This window comes from Nicotiana tomentosiformis, chromosome 10 (assembly GCF_000390325.3).
Source record: "Nicotiana tomentosiformis chromosome 10, ASM39032v3, whole genome shotgun sequence".
NCBI lineage: Eukaryota > Viridiplantae > Streptophyta > Magnoliopsida > Solanales > Solanaceae > Nicotiana > Nicotiana tomentosiformis.
This window is the reverse complement of record NC_090821.1, coordinates 66,441,861-66,455,328: the sequence shown is the minus strand read 5'-3', so window position 1 is coordinate 66,455,328 and position 13,468 is coordinate 66,441,861. Positions and strand designations below refer to the sequence as shown.

General features: G+C 39.8%; 1 long non-coding RNA gene across 1 annotated transcript; it reads right to left on the bottom strand.

Annotated features, from left to right (window-relative positions):
* Nucleotides 1-9,906: 9,906 nt before the first annotated feature.
* LOC117278673 (uncharacterized) lies at nucleotides 9,907-13,101 on the bottom strand. The gene is made up of 3 exons (XR_004509025.2): nucleotides 12,796-13,101; nucleotides 11,114-11,182; nucleotides 9,907-10,122 (listed from the first exon to the last, which is right to left on the bottom strand). It is a non-coding gene; the product is annotated as an uncharacterized lncRNA (long non-coding RNA).
* Between the last annotated feature and the right edge of the window lie 367 nt (nucleotides 13,102-13,468).

Genomic DNA, 13,468 nt, shown 5'->3' with positions numbered 1-13,468 from the left:
AAGTAGGACAAAAAAAGGAAAATACTTAGCATTCAGAGACGGATCCAAAATTTAAGTTATATGAGTTCATATATACTATTTGTTGTAATTTTAAGCTTGTACACATTAATTTATGTATCGCACCAAAAGTATTGGGTTTAGATGAACTCGGCACTGAAAGGCTACATCCGCCTCTGCTCGCATTACAAACTAATTAAGAATATATATATTTAAAGAGTATATGCAATACACGTGTCTTTCATATATCGATTTGGTGTAAACAAGTTGTTACACTTATGCACCTGTTTGACTAAACTTCTTGTATTTTTCCATATCAAAATACAACAACAACAACAACCCAGTATAATCTCACTAGTGGGGTCTGGGGAGGATAGTGTGTAGGCAGACCTTACCCCTACCCTGGGGTAGAGAGGCTGTTTCCGATAGACTCTCGGCTCCCTCCTTCCAAGAACTCCACACCTTGATCTTGGAGTGACTCGAACTCACAACCTCTTGGTTGGAAGTGGAGGGTGCTTGCCACTAGAGCAACCCACTCGTCTCAAAATACATAAATGTGAAATTGTGAATATAGCAAATCTCGATAAATATGAACTGCATTATGGGAGATTCATAAGAAGATCCAGTACATATATATCTCTATATAAGGTAGGTTAATTATATAGACGAGACATTTTTCATTCATTAACCTTCCATAAACAAAAGATTTTCTTTGTTCCGCTATTCAAAATTCAAGATCGTAATCAAAGTTCATAATTGCAAATAGAGGCTGTTCACCAGCAAAATTAGTAAGTTATTAATGAACTAGGTATTATATATTGTTACAGTACGAAGCACTTGGACAAGGTGGGTTGCTCTGATGGTAAGCACCCTTCACTTCCAACCAAGAGGTTGTGAGTTCGAGTCACCCTAAGAGCAAGGTGGAGAGTTCTTGGAGGGAAGGATGCCGAGTTTCTATTGGAAACAGCCTCTCTACCCCAGGGTAGGGGTAAGGTCTGCGTACACACTATTATACTGGGTTGTTGTTGTTGTCGTCGTCGTTGTACAGCACGAAGCACTCAAAAGTAAAAGAAAAAGACCACTTTTCTTTTATACAACATGGATAAGGTTTCGATGATTATGTTCTTCCTATTCACCTCATTGGTCTTTTCAAATGGTTAGTCTCTCTCTCTTTTAACTCAGTAACTCATAATATTCGAAAAAGGTTTAATAAAGTTGTAATTTGAAAGTATCCAACTTACAAAACACTAAGGAAAAACATAGAATAACGGTAAAATTGTTTCTCCCTAACCTATCGGTCTTGTGTTTGAGCCGTGAAAGCAGCCTCTAATACTTGCATTAGGGTATTTTGGTGATTGGTAAATTTCGTTGATAATTCCCTTTGCACGTACTAACTCTAGGTCCACCTCAATCATACAATAAATATCAAATTTTACACACACACATTATATATATATATATATATATATATATATATATATATATATATATATATATATATATATATATATTATTTATTTATATTATTTTTAAATATATTTTTGAATCTTCAGATGTTGTGATGGGAGAGCAGTGTGTTCTTGCATCAGATTGCCATAGGATATGCAGAATTGGAATTCGAGTATGCATTGATAACACATTTTGTTACTATGGCCGCAAAGTCCTGACCTAAGGCCGTTGGAGTTTGTTACTATGGATTAGCCTTTTGGCTTTTAAAGATAATTATGTTTTAAGGAGTATTGCTATATAAGATATTGTTTAATTAATTGAGCTTGCTGAAATGAGTGGTAACAAAATTGCATTACCTGTTGGTTCTTGACAAGAAATTTGTTCCTTCTAGTTTAGGATCTTTAGTTTCTTATGACTTTTGTTACTCCCCCTGGCTCAATTTTTTGGCAAATTTTGGTGGTTCGCCAGGGTTTGTGAATAGGTTATTCTAAAGATACGCCACAATTTTTACTAAAGTCCTAATAATATGTGTATACTTGCATGAATTCGGGCGATCGATCCTGAATCTTCTAAAATTTTGTGGGCCCACAAAAATAACTTAAGTCATCGCTTCGCCATGATCGTTCCTCGTTTTTTGGTATTTCTGGGCCATGAAGCAGGAATTCAGGATGATCCCCGGATTTTTGTGTGTTATAGTCCACACAATCCCGGCACTTCTAAAATTTTGCGAGCCTATCAAAAACGATCTAATGAACAATAGTCAACGCTTTTCCATGACCGTTCCTTATTCTTTTGGTATTTTTACACGAATTTAGGACGATTCTCAGATTTTGGTGTGCTATAGTCCACGCAATCTGCATGAATTCGGGTGACCAGCCCCGAATCTTCTAAAATTTTGTGGGCCTATCAAAAACGATCTAATGAACAATAGTCATGCTTCGCCATGACCGTTCCCGTTGTTTAGCATTATAGGGCCATAAAACAGGAATTCACGACGATTCCCAAATTTTCTTGTGCTACAGTCCACACAATCTGCATGAATTTGGACAACCAGACCCGAATCTCCTATAATTTTGCGGGCCTATAAAAATGTCCTAATAAACAATAGTCATCGTTTCGCCATGACTATTTCATTTTTTAATTTTTGTTGTTGTTGCATAATACACGAATTCAAGACGATTCCCACATTTTTCGTGTAAGATAGTCCACACCACTTGCATGAATTCGGGCCGAATTTCCTCAAATTTTACGGGGCCACAAAAATGACCTAATAAACAATGTCACCGATTAGCCATGATCGTTCCTTATGTTTTGACGTTTTAGGACCATAAAACAGGAATTGAGAACGATTATAAGATTTTCTTTTGCTATAGTCCACGCCAGTTGCATGAATTCGGAAGACCGACCCCGAATCTCATAAAATCTTACGGGCCGATCAAAAACGACCTAACAAACAATAATCATTATTTCGCCATGACCGTTCCTCACGTTTTGGCATTTTAGGGCTATACAACATAAATTTAGGACGATTCCTAGATTTTCTGTGCTATAGTCCACACCATTTGCATGAATTCGGGCGACCGGCCCCGAATTTCCTAAAATTTTGCGAGCTAATAAAAAAGACGTAACAAATAATAGTCATCGCTTCGCCATGACCGTTCCTCATGTTTTGGCATTTTAGGGCCATAAAACAGGAATTCAAGACGATTCTTAAATTTTCGTTTGCTATAGTCCACGCTATCTGCATGAATTCGGGTGATCGACCCTGAATCTCCTAAAATATTGGGGGCTCGAAAAAATGACTTAATGAACAATAGTCACTTGATCGTTCCTCGTTTTTTGGCATTTTAGGGCCATAAAATAGGAATTCATGACGATTGCCAAATTTTCGTGTGTTATAGTCCTCGCCATCTGTATGAATTCGGGTCACCGGTTTCAAATCTCCTATATTTTTATGGGCCCATAAAAAATGACTTAATGAACAATTGTCATCACTTCAGCATGACTATTCCATTTTGTTTTGGCATTTTAAAGCTATAAAATAGGAATTCAGGATGATTCCTAGATTTTTGTGTGCTATAGTCATGTCATTTGCATGAATTCAGGCGGCCGACCTCGAATATCCTAAAATTTTACGTGTTTATCAAAAACGACTTTACGAACAATAGTCATTGCTTCGCATAACCATTCCTTATTTTTTGTTTTTTAGCACTATAAAATAGGAATTCGGGATGATTCCCAGAATTGTGTGTGCTATATTCCATGCCATCTACATGTATCGCGTGACCGATGCCGAATCTCCTAAATTTTACGGGCCTATAAAAAATGATCTAATGAATAATAGTCATCGCTTTGCCATGACCGTTACTCATTTTTTGACATTTTAGGGCCATAAAATATTGCGGGCCCATAAAATGACCTAATGAACTATACTCATCATTTTGCCATGAAAACTCATCATTTTTTGATATTATAGGGCCATAAAACTGTAATTCAGGACGATTTCCAGTTTTTCATGTGCTAGTCCACGCCCTCTGCATGAACTCGGGCGATCGGCCTTGAATCTTCTATAATTTTGCGTGCCCATAAAAAATAACCTAATGAACAATAGTCATCGCTTTGCCATGATCGTTCTTCATTTTTTGTCATTTTAGGGCCATAAAATAAGAATTCAAGATGATTCCCAAATTTTTATGTCTTATAGTCCACGCCATCCATATGAATTCATGCGGCTTGCCGTGAATCTCCTAAAATTTTCGGACATATAAAAAATAAATAATAAATAATCATTGCTTTGACATGACCGTTACTCAATTTTTAGCATTTTAGGACCATAAAATAGGAATTTAGGACAATTCCTAGATTTTGTGTGCTACGCCATCTGCATGAATTTGGGCGATTGGCCCCGAATCTCTTAAAATTTTGCGAGCCTAGAAAAATGACCTAATGAACAATAGTCATCGCTTCGTCATGACCGCTTTTATTGTTTGGCGTTTCAGGGCCAAAAAAAGAATTCAGGAGGATTCTTAGATTCTCGTGTACTATAGTCCACGCCATATGCATGAATTTGGGTGATCGGTCCCGAATATCCTAAAATTTTGCATGCCCATAAAAATTGACCTGATGAATAATAGTCATCGCTATGCCACGATTGCTCATGTTTTTTTAGCGTTTTAGGGCCATAAAATAAAATTCAGGACGATTCCCAGATTATTGTGTACTATAGTCAATGCCATCTGCATGAATTTGGGCGACCGGCCCCGAATCTCCTAAAATTATTTGGGCCCATAAAAATAACCTAATGAATAATAGTCATTACTTCTCCATGTATGTTCCTCATTTTTAGCATTTTAGGGCCATAAAATAGGAATTCAGGACAATTTCTAGATTTTTGTGTGCTATAGTCCACGTCATCTACATGTATGTGGGCGACCGACCCGAATATCCTAAAATTTTGAAGGCCCATAAAACACGACGCAATGAAAAATAGTCATCATTCTGCCATGACTGTTCCCCATTTTTGGCATTTTAGGGTCATAAAATAAGAATTCAGAACGATTCCTAGATTTTTCCGTGCTATATCCCCAACCATCTACATGAATTCGGGTTACAGACCTCGAATCTCCTAAAATTTTGCGGGCCTATAAAAAATGACCTAATGAATAATAACCATCGCTTCGCCATAACCGTTCCTCATTTTTTGGCGTTTTAGGGGCATAAAACTTGAATTCAGGACGATTCTCAGATTTTCGTGTTCTATACTTTACGTCATCTACATGACTTAGGACAACCGGCCCCGAATTTCCTAAAACTTTGCGGTCCTTCAAATAAGACCTAATGAACAATAGTTATCGCTTCTCCATGACCGTTCCTCATTTTTCTTTTGGCGATTTAGGGCTATAAAATGGTAATTCAGGAAGATTCCCAGATTTTTGTGTGCTATAGTCCACACCAAATGCATGAATTAGAGTGACCAGTCCCGAATCTTCTAAAATTTTGTGGGTCCATAAAAATAACCTAATCAATAATAGTTATCGCTTCCCCATGATAGACACTGGCGCACAATGAAGGCGAACAATATCGCGGATATAGATCTCCGCCAACCGATCCGAAGAATAAGTAGTCCCGACTGGAATAAAATGCACGGACTTGGCCAACCGATCCACAATCACCCAAATAGCATCAAACTTCCTCGAAGTCTGTGGGAGCCTAACTACGAAGTCCATGGTGATATGCTCCCATTTCCACTCCAAAATCTCAAGCCTCTGAAATAATACGCCCGACCTCTGATGCTTATACTTCACCTGCTGGCAATTTAGGTAACGAGCTACAAACCCCACTATATCCTTCTTCATCATCCTCTACAAATAGTGTTGCCTCAAGTCCTGATACGTCTTTGCGGCACCCGGATGAATGAAATACCGCGAACTGTGAGCCTCCTCAAGAAACAACTCACGTAGCCCATCTACATTGGGTACACAAATCCGGCCCTACATCCTCAACACCTCATCATCTCCAATAGTAACATCCTTTGCATCACCGTGCTGAACTGTGTCCTTAAGGACGAACAAATAGGAATCATCATACTGACGCTTTCTGATGTGATCATATAAGGAAGACCGAGAAACCATACAAGCTAGAACCCGACTGGGCTCCGAAATATCTAATCTCACAAACTGATTGGCCAAGGCCCGAACATCTGATGCAAGCGGTCTCTCACCAACAGGAATAAAAGCAAGGTTACTCATACTCACTGCCTTCTTACTCAAGGCATCGGACATGACATTGACTTTTTTGGGATGATACAAAATAGTAATATCATAGTATTTTAGCAGTTCCAACCATCTCCACTGCCTCAAATTTAGATCCTTTTGTTTGAACAAGTTCTGAAGGTTCTGATGATCCGTAAACACCTCACAAGACACACCATAGAGATAGCGCCTCCAAATCTTCAATGCGTAAACGATGGCTGCCAATTCTAAATCATGAACATGGTAGTTCTTCTCATGGGGCTTCAACTAGCGTGAAGAATAAGCAATCACTCTACCCTCCTTCATCAAGACACACCCAATACCAATCCGAGAAGCATCACAATACACTATATAAAAACCTAACGCTGAAGGCAAAACTAGAACTAGAGTTGTGGTCAAGGCAGTCTTGAGCTTTGAAAGCTCTCCTCATACTCATCCGACCACCTGAATGGAGCACCCTTCTGGGTTAATTTGGTCAAAAGCGCCGCAACGGACGAGAAACCCTCCACGAAGCGACGATAATATCCGGCAAGCCGAGAAAACTCCGAATCTCAGTAGCTAAAGATGGTCTAGGCCAACTTTGAACTGCCTCTATCTTCCTCTGATCCACACTAATCCCCCTCGCTGGATACTACGTGCCCCAAGAATGCCACTGAACTAAGCCAGAACTCACACTTGGAGAATTTGGCATACAATTTCTTCTCCTTCAGCCTCTGTAGTACAATCCTAAAATGTTGTGCATGCTCTTCCTAGCTATGTGAGTACACCAGGATATCATCAATAAATACTACGACAAACGAATCAATATACGACTGGAATACACTGTTCATCAAGTGCATGAATGTTGCTGGGGCGTTGGTCAGTCCAAAAGATATCACAAGGAACTCATAGTGACCATAACATGTCCCGAATGCTGCCTTCGGAATATCCGAGTCCCGAATCTTGAACTGGTGATACTCAGACCTCAAATCAATCTTAGAGAACACTCTAGCTCCCTGAAGCTGGTCAAATAAATCATCAATACGCGGCAAAGGATACTTGTTCTTGATTGTAACTTTGTTCAAATGTCTGTAGTCAATGCACATCTGCATAGTACCATCCTTCTTTTTCATAAACAGAACTGGTGCACCTCAAGGCGACACACTGAGCTTAATAAACTCCTTATCAAGAAGCTTCTGAAGTTGCTCTTTCAATTCCTTCAACTCAGCTGGTGCCATACGATACGGAGGAATAGAAATGGGTTGAGTGCCTGACACTAAGTCAATACCAAAATCAATATCCCTGTCGGGTGGCATACCCGACAGGTCAGCAGGAAACACATTCGGAAAGTCTCGCACTACCGGAACAGAATCAATAGTAGGAGTATCATTACCAACATCTCTCACAAAGGCCAAATATCACAGACAACCCTTCCCAACCATCCGTTGGGCCTTCAAATATGAAATTACCCTACTGGGAACATAATCTGGAGAACCTCTCCACTCGATCCATGGCAACCCCCGCATCGTCAACGTCATTGTCTAAGCATGACAATCCAGAATAGCATGACATGGAGACAACCAATCCATTCCCAAAATCATGTCGAAATCAACCATACTAAGTAATAAGAGATCAACTCTAGTCTCCAATCCCCCAATAGTCACTACACATGACCGATACACGCGGTCCACAATAACAGTATCACCCACCGACATAGGTACATGAACAGGTGAAAGTAAGGGCTCACGGGACATATCCAGATAACGAGAAAACTATGATGATACATACCAGTAAGTGGAACCAGGGTCAAATAATGTGGAAGCATCTCTGTGGCACACTGAAACAATACTTGTAATCACTGCATCTGAAGAAACGGTCTCTAGCCTGACAGGAATAACATAACATCGAACCTTACCTTCACCTGATCGGCCTCCCTCTCTAGGGCACCCTCTGGTTGCCTGAGCCCCAGCTCGAGCTGGCTGAGCGGATGGTTAAGTAACTGATGCGGAGGTCATAGCCCGACCTCTCTGTTGAGCTAAACATCCCAAACGATGGGGACACTGTCTCCACATATGTCCAAACTCCCCGCACTCAAAGCAACTCCCCAGTGGTGGTGGGGATTGAGTCAAGCCCCGAGAACCAGAATAACTGCTAGAAGAACTTGGTACCGATGAACCCTAAGCTGATGGAGCACAAGATAAACTCTGAGCTGGGAGTGCACTGACCCGATCGAGCACCATATGAACCATGCCTAGCTAATGCGCCATGATGAACTGGATGAGCCATCTGAGCGGGCGTATAAGGACGACTCATGTTGTGGTAGGGTTGTCCCCCAGAAGGAACACCGCTGGATCCGCCTGAAACACAAGGCCTCTTGGCCTCCCTCTCCTCACGCTCCTGACTACGGACCAACTCTAGCCACCGAGCAATATCAGCCACCTCATCAAACTTAGCACCTGCTATGTTCTCCGGTCAAAACAAAACGCAACTGATAGTTGAGGCCATCAATGAACCTCTTAATCCTCTCCCTGTCTGTGGGAACCAACCAAACTACGTGGCAAGACAACTCTTAAAACTTCATCTCATACTGGGTCACACATATGCCCTTCTGACATAGCTACTCAAACTGTTTACGTAGTTCCTCCCTGCGGGGTTGTGGCACAAACTTCTCCAAGAAGAGAATGGAGAATTCATTCCATGAAAGTGGTGCAGCACCGATTGGCCTGCTTCTCTTATAGGTCTCCCACCATCTGAAGGCTGCCCCCATCAATAGAAAAGTAGTAAATAAAACCCAACTAGTCTCCAGAATACCCGACACTCGAATAATCTGCTGGCATCTATCCAAGAAATCCTGAGTATCCTCTGAATCACCCCCACTGAATGATGGAAGCTGGAGCCTCCCAAATCTCTCTAGTCTCTTCTTCTCCTCATCACTCATAACAGGACCCACCTGGGTATGAGTAACTACAACTGACTAGGATGGTAGTACCCCCAGTATATGAAGTCCCTGCACCACCTGCTCTGGAGTACGGGCGACTGGGGTATGAGTACCTTCCTCAGCCTGATAAGTGGTTGGTGCATCCTGAGCTAAAACCGCCTGAGCAAAGCCAGTGCAAACAATCAATATCTGGGTCAAAGCCTCCTAAAGGCCTGGAATCATAATAGGCACAACTGGTGCCTGAGCTGGTCCCACCAGTTCAACTATATCTGGAATCCGCTCCTAAGCTGGAGTAACTGGTGGGTCTACATGTGCTGCTCTAGATGTTGTACGAGTTGCACCTAGGCCTCTACCGTGACCCTGAACTCTCGTGGCTCTAGCTGGTGGAATTGGTGTCTGTCCACTGATCTGGTAGCATGCATCCTCACCATCTGTGAGAGAATAGAATAACAGAAGTTTATTTCCCGAAATCAAGAAATTCGCATGACCAGAATACAAGAAAGTGAAATTTTCCTAAGGTTTTGGCAGCATCTCGAAGATAAGTACAGACGTCTTCGTACCGATCCATAAGACTCTACTAATCCTGCTCATGACTCGTGAGACCTATGTAACCTAGGTTCTAATACCAACTTGTCACGACCAAAATCTCACATGTCCTGATAGAGCCTATTGTAATACTAGGCAAGCCGGAAACCACAATAAACCACGTATTTTTATGTTTGGAAACATAATAAATTTAAACTTAAGAGTGAAATCTCATAAATACTGACAAAAAATATCGTGACTCAATATAATACATTCCCAAAACTCGAGTGTCACTGAGTACATAAGCATCTAAATGACAATATAGTCTAACTGATAAAAATATTGTCTAGAAATTTAGAACAATACAAATAGCTGAAAGGAAAGAGAGTCAAGGTTTGGGGACGCCAAGGCAGCGACCTTAATAGTCTCCAACAGATAAAACTCCGGAGATCTAGCAGTAGCCGTATTCGAAAGTACCTAGATCTGCACACGAAGTGTAGAGTGTAGTATGAATACAATCGACCCAATGTACTCAATAAGTAATATGACTAACCTTTGAGCTGAAAGAAGTGACAAGCTCAACAGATATAATCCAAATATAAAAAATAACCGTACAGAAATGTAGACATGCTTTCAAGTTCAACATTCAAGGTCAATACATGTAAAATATCCCAAGTGTGGCTGAAATGAGGGATGATACATCTCTACCTCTACATGTCAACTATGCATGCCAATTGTAATGCCACATAGTGAAAAAAATCATATGTATGCTCTCAGAGTATCAATGCATTTAATCCTCCCAGCCACTCAAACCTCACAATCACTCAATCCTCACAGTCACTCATTCCTCAGAGTCATTCAATCCTCCCAATCGCTCGGCACTCGCACACCTGCGCTCACTGTGGGTGTGCAGACTCTGGAGGGGCAGATCAAGCCCAAGCGCTATAATAAGCCAATCATGGCATGAATCAATAAAATATGTTGTGGCGTGCATCCTGATCTCATAATTATCCTCACATCTAGGCTCTCGGCCTCACTCAGTCATCAATATCTCCAGTTTATCGGGCTCACAATGTCATAAATATCATCCCAACATGATGGTATGATATATCAATGAATGGAAACAGAAGTTGAGATATGATATGCAAATGATGAATGTCACTGAGTACATAATTTCAAATTAAGCAAATAATTCAACAGCAACATGACCTCTGTGGGTCCCAATAATACCGGCATATAACCTCAGCATGATTTTAATATGAGTCTTAGCTCAATTTCTCAAACAAAGTGGAGAATATATGGAAAATAACAAAATTATTTGACTTCACAACTCCACAGAATCAATTAAGTCACAATTTCTATGGTGCATGCCCACACGCCCATCACCTAGCATGTGTGTCACCTCTATATCAATCATATAACACGTAATTCAGGGATGCATACCCTCAAAACCAAGTTTAAAAGTGTTACTTACCTCAAACCATGCAAATTATCTTCTCAAATAAATATTTTCCTCAGGATTCGGCCTCCAGACGCCTCAAATCTAGCCACAAACAATTCGATACAATCAATATAAGCTATAGGAATCAATTCCATATGAAAATGCTAAGTTTTCAAATTAAAATCTAAAAAGTTAACTCAAATATCAATATGGGGGCCACGTCATAGAACCCGACAAAAGCTATAAAATATAAAGGCCCGTTCAACCACGAGTCCAATCATACCAAATTTATCAAATTCCGACATCAACTCGACCTCCAAATCCTTAATTTAAAGTCTAGAAAATTTCTACCATTTTCAACTCAATTCACTAATTTAATTATAAAAACAATAATGGATTCGTGTAATTTAACCGAAATCGAGTTAGAAATTCTTACCCCAATGTATTACTTGAAAATCTCCCGAGAAATTGCCTCACACCTAGCTCAAAATCCCAAAAGTGGAAAAATGAGACTTCGTCTCATTTTCAAAACTTAAGTTCTGTTGCTCAGGAAATTACCCTTCGCGAACGCGGAAGGTGCCTCGTGTTCGCGAAGCACAAAATGCTATTGTCCAAAATTTCCTCTTCATGAACGCAAGGATCCACTCACGAACGCGATGACAAAAAACATTCCCAAGCTTCGAGATCGTGAAGCCATTCACACGAATGTGTAGACCAATCGCATGAGTCCCATCCCAGGCTGCATTTCTTCTTTACGAACGCAGCTGCCCTCTCGCGTTCGCGATGCACAACTCACCCAAATCTTTGGGAACATTTTGCCCTCTTCGTGAACGTGAAGAACAAATCCTTACCTGCCTGCAGATGCCCTCCGCGAACGTGATACCTCCCTCGCGAATGCGAAGAAGGAAACAAGACTCAGCAGATTATCAGATTTCTAAGTCAAAATTCCAATCCGTTAACCATCCAGAATCCACTCGAGGCTCCCGGGACCTTAACCAATTATGCCAACACATCCTAAAACATGATACGAGCTTACTTGAGGTCCCAAATCACATTAAACAATATCAAAAATATGAATCACACCCCAATTCAAGCTTAATGAGAACTAAGAAATTTTAACTTCTACAATCGATGCCGAAACCTATCAAATCAATTCCGATTGACCTCAAATTTTGTACACAAGTAATAAATGACACAACAGACCTATTTCAATTTTCGGAACTAAAATCCGAGCCTGATAACCATAAAGTCAACCCTCGGTCAAACTTCTCAGCTTTCCAAACTTCAAAATTTTCAACTTTCGTCATTCCAAGCCAAAATCAACTACGGACTTCTAAATAAATATTTAGACATACTCCTAAGTCCAAAATAACCATACGGAACTATCGAAACCATCCAAATTTCATTGCGGAGTCGTTTACGCATAAGTCAATATCTGGTCAACTCTTTTAACTTAAGTTTCCAACCTTGGGACTAAGTGTCACAATTCATTGCGAAACATCCCCAGCACTAATCCAACTACCCCGACATGTTACATAACAACAGTTTGAGCATAAAATAAGCAGTAAATTGGGAAACGTGACTATAATATTCAAAACTACCGGCTAGGTTGTTACACTTATTGTCTCAAAATTGGGGTCACTCCAACGAAATAAATCTTCCATATAACTTTAATAGAATCAAATAGTTAGGAGAATAAGAATATAGAAATGAACCTTTATTGCTCGAAATTGCAAACGATTACAGAGAAAGGGAAACTCCACACACAGTGATCTTCAGTCGAGTTATAGACCTGAAAACTCGAACTAGAATCAACAACCTCGAAGGATTAAAATCGACTGAGTTGGGCGATAGTTGAAGATATTAGATGGGTTGTTTTATGTAAAAAAGAAGAGTTGTTTTGAGGTGGAGAAGAATGGGTAAAGTTGCCGGAATGTTTTTTAGAAGAAGAAATTGATGTTATTCTTTTGTCTTTTGCTACTAGATTTAGATCTTAGGAGAAGAAAAAAAAATTCCTCCACTCTTTCCTCTCCTTTTCTTCTCCATTTTTTCTCACACTTTTCTCTTCTATTTATAGAGAAATTTTCGGAATGTTTTTAGTTTTTTTTTAAATTCCCATTTTCTTTCTCTTTTTGTTTTCATTCCCCACCTTCCTTTACTTTTAATTTTTAATTTTCATCTTCCTTTACTTTTCTTTTTAATTTCCACTTTTTTATTTTTTTTCTTTAATTCCCACGTATCTTTACTTTTTATTTTTTAGTTTCCACTTTCCTTTTAATTCCCACCCCCTTTAGTTTTATTTTTTAATTCCATCTTCCCCTTTCCCTTTTTTTATATTTCCACCCGAATTTTATTTTTTTTAAAAAGAATTTTTTTTATTTAAATATT